The sequence below is a fragment of the Macaca thibetana genome, chromosome 9 (genome assembly GCF_024542745.1).
Source record: "Macaca thibetana thibetana isolate TM-01 chromosome 9, ASM2454274v1, whole genome shotgun sequence".
Taxonomy (NCBI): Eukaryota; Metazoa; Chordata; class Mammalia; order Primates; family Cercopithecidae; genus Macaca; species Macaca thibetana.
The window spans coordinates 17,319,642-17,333,532 of record NC_065586.1 but is presented as its reverse complement, the minus strand read 5'-3'; the positions used below and the strand labels follow the sequence as shown (position 1 = coordinate 17,333,532).

The 13,891-nt window shown below is 40.2% G+C and overlaps 2 protein-coding genes across 3 annotated transcripts in view; both read left to right on the top strand.

Moving 5' to 3' along the window:
• The window catches only part of TRDMT1 (tRNA aspartic acid methyltransferase 1), a 687,969-nt gene that overhangs the window by 440,055 nt on the left and 234,023 nt on the right, over positions 1-13,891 (top strand). The gene's annotated exons all lie outside the window — the stretch shown is intronic.
• ST8SIA6 (ST8 alpha-N-acetyl-neuraminide alpha-2,8-sialyltransferase 6) overlaps positions 1-13,891 on the top strand; it is a 74,979-nt gene that overhangs the window by 3,809 nt on the left and 57,279 nt on the right. The window contains exon 1 of one of the 2 annotated variants that reach the window (XM_050805419.1): positions 21-97. The exons of the other annotated variant lie outside the window; for it this stretch is intronic. The gene's annotated coding sequence lies outside the window, so the exon portion shown is untranslated. Of the gene's footprint in view, positions 1-20; positions 98-13,891 lie in introns of those variants that run through there. 2 annotated transcript variants of the gene reach the window in all.

The following is a 13,891-nucleotide window of genomic DNA, read 5'->3' as shown; positions in this document are numbered from 1 at the left end:
TTACGTCATCAGCGTGCGTCAGCAAAATAGCAGAAGCAGGAAGACAGGTGGCCTGAAGATCAAGAGAGAGGCGGACCGGGTACTACGTAGCAGTTAGGTCAGTCTGAGACACTTCCTGTTTATAGGAGACTATAAACCCTGCCCTGTCCTCATTTGGGGCTGATGCCGTTTTAGGCCTCAGCCCGTCTGCACTCAGGCTCTCATTAAAACAGCTTGTTGCTCCACACTGCCTTGTGTTGTTGGCCCGCTCTGGCGGTTCAAACCAATAAAAGAGCCTTGCAGGAGGAAGGAGAAGAAACTGTTTTTGGTGTCATTGCAGGTTAACTACATGCTTTTCTCTTTTCTTGGAGACTGAGTCTCACTCTGTCACCCAGGCTGGAGTGCAGTGGCATGACACTGACTCACTGCAACCTCGGCCTCCTGGTTCAAGCAATTCTCCTGCCTCAGTCTGACCAGTAGCTGGGACTACAGGCACGCGAAACCATGCCTGGCTAATTTTTGTGGTATTAGTAGAGGCAGGGTTTCACCATATTGGCCAGGCTTCTGACCTTGTGATCGAACTCGTGACCTTATGATCTGCCCGACTCAGCCTCCCAGAGTGGTGGGATTACAGGTGTGAGCCACCGTGCCCGGCCCTTTGTGTGTGTGTGTGTGTGTGAGTGTGAGAGTCTCATTCCGTCGCCCAGGCTGGACTGCAGTGGCGTGAACACAGCTCACTGCAGCCTTGACCTCCTGTACTCAAGCGATCCTCCTGCCTGAGCTTCCTGAATAGCCAGGAACACAGGTGCGTGCCACCATGGCTGGCTAATTTTTATTTTTTGTAGAGACGGGGTCTTTCTGCATTGCCCAGGTTGGTCTCAAACTCCTGGGTGCACGTGATCCTCCTGTCTTGGTCTCCCAAAGTGTTGTGTTTACAGGCACATGAACCCAGAAAATCTGAGACAGGTCTCAGTTAATTTAGAAAGTTTGTTTTGCCAAGATTGAGGATGCGCCTGTGACACAGTCTCAGGAAGTCCTGATAACATGTGCCCGAAGTAGTTGGGGCACAGCCTGGTTTTATACATGTTAGGGAGACATGAGAGCTCTGTCAGGCCTCTGAGCCGAAGCCTGCACTTATACATCATATAGTCCGAGGCAACTGAAGACCCACAAAAAGAGTGAAAATGGCTAGTTCCTGATGACATTACCTTGTGACATTCCTTCTCCTGGACAATAAGTGTCCGGAACTCTCCGCCGAGCACCTTGTGACCCCCGCCCCTGCCTACAAGAGAACAACCCCCTTTAACTGTAATTTTCTACCACCTACCCAAATCCTATAAAACTGCCCCACCCCGATCTCCCTCCTTTTTCCGACTCAAGACTCACTCCGCCTGCACCCAGGTGATTAAAAAGCTTTATTGCTCACACAAAGCCTGTTTGGTGGTCTCTTCACAGGGAGGTGCGTGACAACAATCATTATATGTAAGAAGTAAGTTGGTTTGATCTGGAAAGGGGGTGCCAACTTGAAGTAAAGGCAGGAAGACTGAAGTGTAGGGGGAACTTCCAGGGCACAAATAGGTGAGACACAAATGGTTGCAACTTCCAGGGCACAAATAGGTGAGACACAAATGGTTGCATTCTTTTGAGTTTCTGATGAGTCTTTCCAAAGAAAGCCATCAGATATGCATCTATCTTAGTGAGGGGAGGGATAACTTGGAATAGAATGGGAGGCAGGTTTGCCCTAAGCAGTTTCCAGCTTGAGTTTTCCTTAGTGATTTTGGGGGCCCAAGATATTTTCCTTTCACATTTCACCTTTTTCTTTTTAAAAATCTTTTGGATAAAGAATTTTACAAAAAAAAAAAAAAAAAAAGGCTCTGGTTTCAGGTTTCATCTGCCATCTTTCATGGCTAGGATGGTTTGTTCCTAGATGGGTAGGTCCCGAAAGTTCATTTTAGCAGGTTGTGAAGTCTCCTGTCCTGTGAAAAGAAAATTAGCGGGAGAAAGGGGGAAAAACAAAAAACAAAAGAACAATCCTGGAAAAATCGATATAGGCCACATTACTCTGAAGTCCATACATTAGTAGGTAGATGCGGAAGTGGCTTATGTATGTAAATTGGTTGCTGTTATTTTCTTCTGAAGTTTAAATTGTCTGGCTTCCATTCTCATGGTTTGAAGAAAGCACAGCTTAGATGTTAGTGATTCCAAATTAGGAAAAATGGAAAAAAAAAAAAAAGAAAAAAATTGAAAACATTATTTTGAAGACTTGTAGCCAAGAAAAATTAGAATTTGGTCCAAACTGTAGAAAGTAATAAAAATGGAAAAAAAAGAACTAGGCATGACTAGAATCTAACAGGTATACTATCGTTTTGAAACACAATTTTTTTCTCTCTCCAGTTTCCCATTTTACTAAAGGCAAATCATGGTAGCACTGGTTTGCTTATTAGACTTGGCCTAATTATTTGTATATAGTGCAGCAGGAATAATTATTTTTACATAGGTTTTTAAATTGGTTTTGATGGAACTTTGTTCCATAGAAGGAAACTCAGATAAGACTTTTTAAAAGCCAAGCCCAGCCATGGATTTGTGCCATAAAATACTTACGACTTTCTCTCCTCTTGAGGTTCCAAGTTTAACCTGGGAATTCTGTGCCTGTCAGAAAGTGGCATTCTGTTTTTACCACAGGTCAGAAACCCTGTACAGGCACTGTGTACACAAAATTTGAGGCCAGTTTTCCCAAGGGCTTTATTGGTTCCATAAGTCAAGTTTGATTCTTTAAAGGAAAGCACAGCATTCCAGTCAAAGCCTTGGTAAAATAACCGATTTCTCCAATGTGCCCTGTTACAAATGAAAACAGATTCCTATTGCACTTATGCAAATAGCTGTATTGCCATAAGTTAAGAATATTCACAAGTGGTTTCCAAATTCCAGAGAAATCAGAGAGAAACAAATATGCTCCAAATTTTGTTCATGGGAGTATACTAAATTGTTAAAAGCTGTCCGTAGCTCAAAAGAAATGTTTTAAGGGTCTGAAAAAACAAAGGATCAGTAAACACTTAAACAAAAAGTCAAAAAGATTGTTTCAGTCCATGCAGTTAATTCCTGTGTTCTGCTTGATACTCATGATAATTTTAGCTCTCCACGAGTTCTGAAAGTTTTTCCTACATTCTGATATCACAATCTACAAAGTTATTAGAAAGCTGCATTTAAAATCACCTGTTGAAGTTTTATAGCTGATTATAAAACCACCCTCTAAAGAGGAACACAACAAGACAACAATTGTCCGTGGATGAAAAAGAAGTTTTAAGGCAGTCATAGTCAAAAGACACAATTGATGAGAAAATTTGTTACCTCTGTGGCACACAATGATTATAACAATTATGACTATTACTGATAATGTACGCTAAGTTATATCAGAATTATAGGAGTTTCCCATAATTTTGGAACACATATTAATAACATATTTATACAAATACAGCCCAAAGAAAACGAAATACCACTTTATATTTGACAATGCTTCCTGTATAATTTTTATACCGAATAAGCCAAATTATGTCATTTTTTGGTCTTTAGGGAACCTAATGTCTTAAAGGATTAACCAGATTAGAAAAAGACATAATTTATAATTTGATTTTAGACAGTTTGTCAAATATCAAAGGTTTAAAACACTTGATATTACAAAATAGGATTACAGGTCATTGTGAAGTCATTTATTTAACCAAAGTGATAATTCAAGTATTTTTTAAAAGAGAAAGTGAAAACCTTCATTCTTTGTGAAAAGAAACTTAATTTTCTAAACAAGAAGCCCTAATAAAAACAGCATGAAGCCAATTACATTTGTTCTTCAAAATTTTGTAAACAATCTATAAAATTTAATCTTGATTATAAAATATAACTTCCACAAGCCTTTTATAACCTTTATAACCTTTATTAAGGTGTTGGTTATGCTTCTAGAAAACCTTCTTAATCTAACCCAGGGATCCATATACTAGTTTTGCATCAGTGTGCCTTTGACACTAATGATTAATTCATAGAGAAACTGAACTTATTTTAACTTTCAAAATCGGCCCTTACAAATCTTATGGGCCCACCTCTTTCACAGTAGTCCCTGGGCCTTGAGGCATTGAATAGCTTTAATTTCTTGCCCTGTATCTCAGGCATGCAGTTTATTTTGATTGGCATCTTCTATGGGGCCTGAAGATGAGGCTTTAATTTCCATCAGTGTTTAGGATTTAGCAGGACTTGATGTCCTTTTTAAACCCAGGAGTTAAAGCCCTGTAAGTCAATGTTACAAGGACTTTAAAAGCATATACAGAGGCCGGGTGCAGTGGCTCACGCCTGTAATCCCAGCACTTTGGGAGGCTGAGTCAGGTGGATCACCTGAGGTCAGGAGTTTAAGACCAGCCTGGCCAACATGGTGAAACCCTGCCTCCACTAAAAATACAAAAATTAGCCAGAAACGGTGGCAGAGACCTGTAGTCCCAGCTACTTGGGAGGCTGAGGCAGAAGAACTGCTTGAACCTGGGAGGAGGAAGTTGCAGTGAGCCGAGATTGTACCATTGCACTCCAGCCTAGGTGATAACAGCAAGACTCTGTCTCAAAAAAATAACAAACAAACAAAAAAGCACCTACAAGAAGATACATGGATGTAATGACATTTATTAAAAAAAAATTTTATAACTGAAACTTCTTTTATCGGAAAATTCCCAAATAATGAGATATCTATTATTTAATGTAATACAACTTCATATTCTAAATTATGACCAGTTTGTCTACAAGTATTTATCCCATTACATTTACCTAATTATTTATTTTAATAGTTTACCTAGATTATTTATGAAAAATGTGATAGTCATTATTTAAAGTTATGAAACCACCATGGCAAAATTATAACTGAGAGAGTGAAAAAATTTTGACTTGACTCCATCTTGCTTTTGACCTCCAAGCTGTCCTTGTGCATTCCTGAACACAGGCCAAGCTAACTTTGGGAGAAACTTAGTTTATAGTTTAGCTTTGAAAGAAAGACGGTAACAGTTCTTTCCCACAACAAACCTCCTTATTGTCTGTGGACTAGACTGCCTAAAGCCACAGGTTTAGAAGTTATGATAATCTTACTAAATTTGAGATGCAGCTATTTTCCTTAAACCCATATCAATGTCTTACTTATTAAAAATTACACAAGCAAAGATCATTCTGTTTTGGGCTGGGTTTACAGTTTTGTAACCCATGCCAAGTTTTGACACCTTACAGTATTTGGCAAGGATAAGTATGAAATTGCTTGATTAATAAATGCAAACAAAAATGTATGCTGGCAATTCTTAAGACACTTATAATACTACTTTACCAATAATTTTTTTTTTTTTAGACGGAGTATTGCTCTGTTGCCCAGGCTGGAGTGCAGTGGTGCCATCTCGGCTCACTGCAAGCTTCACCTCTCAGGTTCATGCCATTCTCCTGCCTCAGCTTCCCAAGCAGCTGGGACTACAGGCACCCATACCACACCCGGCTAATTTTTTGTATTTTTACTAGAGACAGGGTTTCACCGTGTTAGCCTGGATGGTCTCGATCCCCTGACCTCGTGATCCGCCTGCCTTGGCCTCCCAAAGTGCTGGGATTCAGGCGTGAGCCACCACGCCCGGCCCTTTACCAATAATTTTAAAGCCAGCTTATTTATTAAAGATTTTACTTAAGTTATATAACCTTTAAAAGCATGTGACTAGTCTTTTTTGGTATCTGATTTAAGCACTTTTTTTTAAGCCAATTAATTAGAGCTCTTTTATATATTTTTAGTAGTGAAACATTGTGCACACAGCACCTAAATACATATAAAGACGTATTAGGCGTGCCGATGGAAGTACATTTTATAGATTTATAACCCCCCCTTTTTTCATATTATAGACTTTCAGATTCTTGATAATCTGTTTTACAACCCTAGGTAGTTGTCAGCTAAATACCCTTAAGTTTGCACATTAAAGGAAGCAACTTAGGTGAAAATCAAATAGCAAAATTTGCATCATAAGGTACAGAGAGAAAAAGTCTGGTGGTACTAGAGGGAGACACTTTCATTTTTATTTGAGTCAAATTAAACATAAAATTAAACTACACTCTTCCTTAAAAATCCAAGAGTAACCTCTGTTGCAGTAACTATGTTAGTCAAAAAATCAGGTGAAAACAGAACTCAGTCAACTGGGAAGAAAAAGAAAAAAAAAAAACTTTTACAGTTTTTATATGAGTCAAATTAAACATAAAATTAAACTACACTCTTCCTTAAAAATCCAAGAGTAACCTCTGTTGCAGTAACTATGTTAGTCAAAAAATCAGGTGAAAACAGAACTCAGTCAACTGGGAAGAAAAAGGAAAAAAACAGACCAAAAAAAAGGAGAGAAAAACAGACAAAAAAAAAAAAAACCCCAAAACAGGAAGGCCTTTCAAATACAAACATGTACACATACACACACACACATACACACACATATCTTGGCTATTAGCTTTTTCATTAAGCTGACTTTTAACCACGCAGCTCCTTAAAAAAAAATTTTTTTTTAATTTTATTACATATTTCAGCTAGGACAAAATGCTGCTGTTTCAGAAGTACAGTCATTGCTCTTTCAGTTTGGTCTGGCTGGCAAAAAGGTGGCCTTGTTATGTAAATAAAGCCCCTTTTGTAGTTAAAAATCTTTTTTTTTCCTTTTGATGGTCATTTTCCTCCCACTTCAGAGACCTTGTTCCCCATAATTTAGGGTTCCTCCTCGGATTTGACCAAGACAGAAACAAACAACAAAACCATTAAGCAAAACTAACAATGATCACACAAATTATATGATTTCTGAGTGCTGTAAGTGTAAGCAGAAATTAACACCAGCTGGTTGTTAAATACTAACGTTTGTTGTTTAAAGTAATTTGCAAGACAGAATCCCAAACCAGTTTCTTAGTGATGGGTCTCAAGCTGTAGACTGCTCTCTACCATCCTAGAAGCAGGAAACAAATGAAACAAAACTCATCTTCCCTGTTGGAAGGGAGCTCAAGCTCCATAAAGGAGGTACCTGCCTTCCATCGTCATGCCTTCCAGTTGGAAGCAAGTAAAGTCCCCCAAAAAGGAGTTGTACAGCAAAATAAACTTTAGATCTCAACCAGATTTTGGGAGATCAGGGATTCTCTGGAAGGTGCTCTCAGACCTCAGCAAATTGTCCTATTGATTTGAGCTATAAAGTTAGCTCATGCTGGTACCAGGCACCAAAAGGAGATTTGTGAGAGGTCAGGGGCATCTCCACTCAGAATCCCTTCATGGTTACCAAAATGTGAACCCAGAAAATCAGAGACAGATCTCAATTAATTTAGAAAGTCTTTATTTTGCCAAGGTTGAGAACACACCGGTTACTCAGCCTCAGGACATCCTGATGACATGTGCCCAAGATGGTCGGGCCTAGCTGGGTTTTGTACACTTTAGGGAGACGTGAGACATCAATCAGTATATGTAAGAAGTACATCTGGAAAGGCGGGACAACTTGAAGCAAAGGCAGGAAGACTCCTAGTGGGGAGGGAACTTCCAGGTCACAGGTGAGAGACAAACGGTTGCATTCTTTTGAGTTTCTGATTAGCCTCTCCAATGGAGGCAATCGGATACGCACCTATCTTGGCGAGCAGAGGGTAACTTTGAAAAGAATAGGAGGCTGGTTTGCCCCAAGCAGTTCCCAGCTTGAGTTTTCCTTAGTGATTTTGGGGGCCCAAGATATTTTCCTTTCACAGGTGTGACCCAACACTCCTGGCCTACATCCTTGACTGAAAGAAGGGCTGCCTCACTGAACAAACGCTAAGGTTATTATTAGGACTCTCACCCTCTCCTTTTCTCATTCTTACTCTTTCTCTCTCACTTTCACTCCTACTTTCCCTCTCTCTCTCTCTCCCTCCCTCTCTCCCATTCCCTCCACTGGACCCTTCAACTTAGGGATAAGCTGTTAATAGTCCCCTACTATTGTCCCTGTATTTCTCTACAACCTGCCTAGATCTTTGGGAAAAGTCCCTTCACTCTCTCTCTCTCTCTCTTTTTTTTTTTTGAGACGGAGTCCCACTCTTGTCTCCCAGGCTGGAGTGCAGTAGCGTGATCTCAGCTCACTGCAACCTCCACCTCCCGGGTTCAAGCGATTCTCCTGTCTCAGCCTCCCCAGTAGCTGGGACTACAGGTGCGTGCTACCACGCCTGGCTAATTTTTTGTATTTTTAGTAGAGATGGGGTTTCATTGTGTTAGCCAGGATGGTCTTGATCTCCTGACTTCGTGACCCACCCGCCTCGGCCTCCCAAAGTGTTGGGATTACAGGCGTGAGCCATCGCGCCTGGTTGAAAAGTCCCTTCTTTAAGCCCTTCTTAAATTCCCTGATTGGAGCAGGCCATCATTCCTGCCAGGACTCTAGGTTTCTATAGACTGGTTGGAATGAACACTTTTGCAAATGCCTCTCCCCTTTCAAGATAAAGTCACTGATTTTGGGGGTGGACTTAAAGTAGTTCATGCACTGGAGATGCACTACATGCCGGTTTTGATGTTGAAGCTGTTGTTTTGTTTGTTGTTTGTTGGGTATGTGGGTGTTACAAGGATCTTTATGAAGGTTTTCCTGAGGGACTTGAGTTCCAAACTTCTTGTGGCACCCTCCGCACATCAGACGTGTGACAAAATGATGCAGGAAAAGTAGAATGGGCAAATTGGTCTTTGCTCCACCGGACCCTGTGGAAAGCTGGCTATACTGCTTGACAGATGTGCAAATTAGTGACTGAAACTTGCCTTTGACTCTCTTCAGTGATCTCTGACATTACCTGTTTTTGCTTTCCAAAGTGACAAAAGTTCTCAACTTGAGAGTGACAAATATCTGTGTTTTTGCAAAACACTTGAGTGAGAGAGGGAGAAAATTCTCTAATCATGGAAGGCATCTTTTTCAAGGCAGAGAATTTGACAACACTTTGATGTGAATCAACAAAAGTGGTTAACTGCGGCATGCTAATGAGAATGCCGGGTGCCCATACCCCCATTTTTGCCCTCTCACTCCTTCTCTGTTGTTTTGTTTTGGGTGCTAAGAGCTTTTCTCAGCAATTCTTTAGGGGGGTGCCTTTCCATTAAACACATGCGATTTTCAGCTAGCTCATATAATTAGCCTGCACTGGTATTCTGTTCTGGCAAAGGTCTAGAGAGAGCAGGCATGAATTGCCTATTGTTATAAAAGTGTTGTTTTGCACACAGGAGACTAATTTTTTTGGTTGTATTGCCTATGGTCAGGGACTGTGTGTGCTATTACAGACTTAGGGAGCACAATGGGGAAAGCCATTCAGTGTATGGCGATAAAAAAGTAATTTCATTTCCTTTTTTTTTTTTTTTTTTTTTTTTTTTTTTTTTGAGACGGAGTCTCGCTCTGTCGCCCAGGCTGGAGTGCAGTGGCCAGATCTCAGCTCACTGCAAGCTCCGCCTCCCGGGTTCCCGCCATTCTCCTGCCTCAGCCTCCCGAGTAGCTGGGACCACAGGTGCCGCCACCTCGCCCGGCTAATTTTTTGTGTTTTTAGTAGAGACGGGGTTTCGCCGTGTTAGCCAGGATGGCATTTTCTTAGAAATAATTATCTGGCCCTATTTTTGTCATGGTCTGTTAAAAACTTAGAATCTTCTCTTTCTTCAGCCTATCTGTCCCTTTCACATTGCTAAAATAGGATTTAGAAAGATGGAGTTATAGTGGGAGGGAAAAGTGCCCTTTTTCTCCCCTAGTCTTAACCGTATTTTTTGAATAAATGGAAATTAGGCAGTTGCCATTAGGAGAATGAGTGGGATAGGGTCTTTTGTGCCATAATTCTTTATTCTGTGTTTCAGATTTTGAGCTCCAAAATGAATGGGACAATGTCTTGTTCACATGTCTATCCCCTGGTGCCAATCACAAGGCTTCAGCACACAGCAATTGCTCAATCAATTTTTGTTGAATAAACAAATGATTGAATGAATGTATTTCTTAGGTTTTCAAAGCATTTTTATACCATCTCTGTTATGCGTGTCCATGTGAAGAGACCACCAAACACGTTTTGTGTGAGCAATAAAGCTTTTTAATCACCTGGGTGGAGGCGGACTAAGACCAAAAAGGGAGTCAGCAAAGTGAGACAGGGGTGGGGCAGTTTTATAGGATTTGGGTAAGTAGTGGAAAATTACAGATAAAGGGGATTTTTCTCTCGTAGGCAGGGGCAGGGGTCACAAGGTGCTCAGTGGGGAGCTCCTGAGATTCAATTGTCCAGGAGAAGGAATGTCACAAGGTCAATTAGGGTGGGGCAGGAACAAATCATGATGGTGGAATGTCATCAGTTAAGGCAGGAATTGGCTATTTTCACTTCTTTTGTAGTTCTTCAGTTGCTTCAGGCCATCTGGATGTATACGCGCTGGTCACAGGGGATATGATGGCTTAGCTTGGGCTCAGAGGCCTGACAAACTCTAATTCCTAGATTTCAAAAAAAATTTAAATCTATAAACCAATACTTTTTTGAAACCTATTTTAACTTCTTTGACTCTTTCTCTTATTTTGAGAGAAATAAGAGTACTTCTGTACTTTTCTGTTTTTTTCCTGCCCTGTCCTTTTTCCTTGAATATTTCTCTGCTTTTCTGTAGCTCTATTCTTTCTAGTACATTATCTCCCAGATAAAATATTATACTGTATTAAAAATGCTTTATAGCCTTCTTATCACTGCTAGTTTGCTCATTTTTCAGTATGGCAAACTTATTATTTGTAATCTTTCTTGCTTATATTTTTAGAAAAATGTCTCTATGGCTATCCAAGCTGTCCATCTTATTGCTCGTTGCCTCAGATAAATGAAATGATTTTTCTAAGAGCAGATACTTCAGAGGTGCTGACCCAGGAAATGAACTCATTTCCTTTTCTTGGGTTTTTCTGCTTCTGTTGTTTTGCCTTCTCTTTTTTATGCTTTTCTTTCATTTCCCCCAAGAGTCCTGGCTCCCAAGAAAATGTACCATTTGATTTGTTCAGTTTCTACCATTTGGTTAGAGTAGACGCACTTCTCTAACAAAATCTCTCAAAACTCAGAAGTCTGAGCACAAAATTTTACTCTCTCTCACACAGTGCAAAATATTCCTTCTTTATCAGGCAACCAACCCTTCTGGGTGGCTTTTCCCCGCGATGTTGATTCAGGGATACTGGTTCCTTCCATCTTAAGATGAAGCCATTTTCAACCATCTTGCTGCTCCAAGAGTGACTACTAATAAAGAGAAAGCTGATACTGCATGCAGCCTGCAGTGAGCACACATCACTCCCATTCTCACTCTGCCATCTGGTACTGGCCCTGTAGATGTTGGGGACATAGGGACATGTTGGGGGTTTTGTCTAATAAAATGCAAGTAGCATTGATGTGCGGTGGGTGTTTGGGAATGAAGTGTGTGGCTGTGCAGCTGCTTGTAGCAACAGGTGTGTACTACAGAAAGGGAGAACCAATCAGTGGTAGTCTGCCAGGCATCTCTGCCACGTATGTATTAAATAGCTCTACCATTCTGATCATTCTATTGATTATAGGCCTCTAGGGTGTCTCTTAAAGGTGGGAAGAAACATTTTTTTTAAACAGCAGCAATCTTGTACATCTTCTGAGCACCAGAGCATTTAAATAGATCCTCTACTAAGGGATTGAGATGTCTTCTAAGGAACAGCGTGTAAGCCACTGCCCTGTGACTTTCTGCACAATTGCTAGGGCATGGTGGGCTCACTTGTATTCAGATAGCTTTCTGGGGTAAAATACAAATGCTCAGAATCCAGATTTGGAACATCTGCCTTGCATAGACTAAGTGCAGCTTACGCCATAGATGAGTGTCTATATTTGATGAGCTATTTCATGCTGTACCACTTAAAATCACCGGGAACAACTGAATTTTCTGAAAGATATCTTCTTCATGGAGTGGCATAAAGTTGTTACTCAGGAGGCACCGTTTTGCAGGGTGAAATGTGAACTAAAGACTTGCCCTAAGTGTTCTTAACTCTATTATCCTAGAGAGAACAACATGACCTGATTGCTGCTTGAAAAGAAAAGGCATAAATTATGGGCGATCAAACTTCAAAAAGCCCAAATGTGAGCATATCACTTGACAGCCTGCTAACTATGCAAGTATCCTAAGTTTCAAGTTGCCCATCAGAAAGAAAGATTTTTGGTCATAGACAAGATTTTCTTGGCCTACAATGCTGTGTGACTTGTTTCCATTCTGCTTTAAATCTGTGGTGCTTTGATTGCTTTTTAAAGTGATGTGCCCATTTTTGTCTTTCTACTCACCTCTGACCTTTTACCTTGCCTTTTCTCATCAGTTTTTAAGAGTTCCAAGGCTGGGCATGGTGGCTCACATCTGTAATTCCATTGCTTTGGGAGGCTAAGGCTGGAGGATCGCTTGAGGCCAGAAGGTTGAGGCTGCAGTGAGCTGTGATCACACCCCTGCACTCCAGCCTGAGTGACAGAGTGAGACCCTATATATATATATGAAATTGGAAGAAAAGAAGAGCTATAGATCAGAAAATAATACATCAACACAAAACAGCCATTCATACCAACATATTACATTCTTAGTATTTTGGGAAATTCTTCTTGGTAATCAAAGCAAAGGCTATGTTTGCTGATAGAAAATTTCAAGTTGGCAGGGCAGCTGAGCTAAATATATATATATGTATGTATGTATGTATGTATTTTTGAGACAGAGTCTCATTCTGTCACCCAGGCTGGAGTGCTGGAGTGCAGTGCTACGATCTCGGCTCACTGCAACCTCTGCCTTTTGGGTTCAAGTGATTCTCCTGCCTCAGCCTCCCAAGAAGCTGGTGCCCGCCACCATGCTTGGCTAATTTTTTTATTTTTAGCAGAGACGGGGTTTCACCATGTTGGCCAGGCTGCTCTTGAACTCCTGACCTCAGGTGATCCACTTGCCTCAGCCTCCCAAAGTGCTGCGATTATAGGCATGAACCACCGTACCCGGCCGAGCTAATAATATTGAAAGTATGATAGAAGTCTCTGAAAATGTTCTCATTTAAACAAAAGTTATGTCAAATTTATTAAAAAGTGGTTTAACAATCATTCTGTACTTCAAAGAGTACATGAAAAATAATCACAATCTAAGAGTTTAAAAGCATAGTCTCTCTTAAATTATTTGAATTCGTATATTGTTTGTTTCAACTATGAGCATATATGACTTTTTTTTTTAATCTAATTCCCTCAGTTTAAAGGTAAAAAAATGGTATTATGACTTGTTCAAAGTCATGCAATCTGTTAGTGGGAGGATGAGAAATAAAAGACTGTATTTTTCCCATGTGTTTGTGTGTATGTGTGTGTGTGTGTGTGTGTGTATTGTGGCTGTTGATGTTAAAAAATAGCTAGCATAATCCTAATCTGAATTCCTTAACTAATACTTGGTAAGAGTTCCTTACTATCATATTTACTATGTTGAAGATTGGAATCGTGTATTATTTTATTATAAGTACTTGTCAGTGGAAACAAAACCGAATTTTCTCTCAGAGAAAAATGGAAATGCTGGCTTGCTAGTTAGACTACAATGTTGATTACACATTCATATCAGAAGGCTTCCTCATACTTCCTCAAATAACTGGTCATTTGAACAAAGCCTTTCTGGGAAGACCATGGCAATAAAAATAATCAAACTTATTTAAAGTCGTTGAGAAGTAATTTGAATTATTTTCAATTTTAAAAGTGGCATCGGGAAAGAAAGCAAATCTGTTGCTGTTTTCAATGTCTTCAACTATAACAGGCAATGTTAAAGGTATAGTTTATTTGCTATGTGTGGTAGCCAGAGCTGCGAGGTGACTAAAATGGTAGAAAGGAGGGCTTTTTTTTTTTTTTTTTTTTTTTTTGAGACGGAGTCTCGCTCTGTAGCCCGGGCTGGAGTGCAGTGGCCAGATCTCAGCTC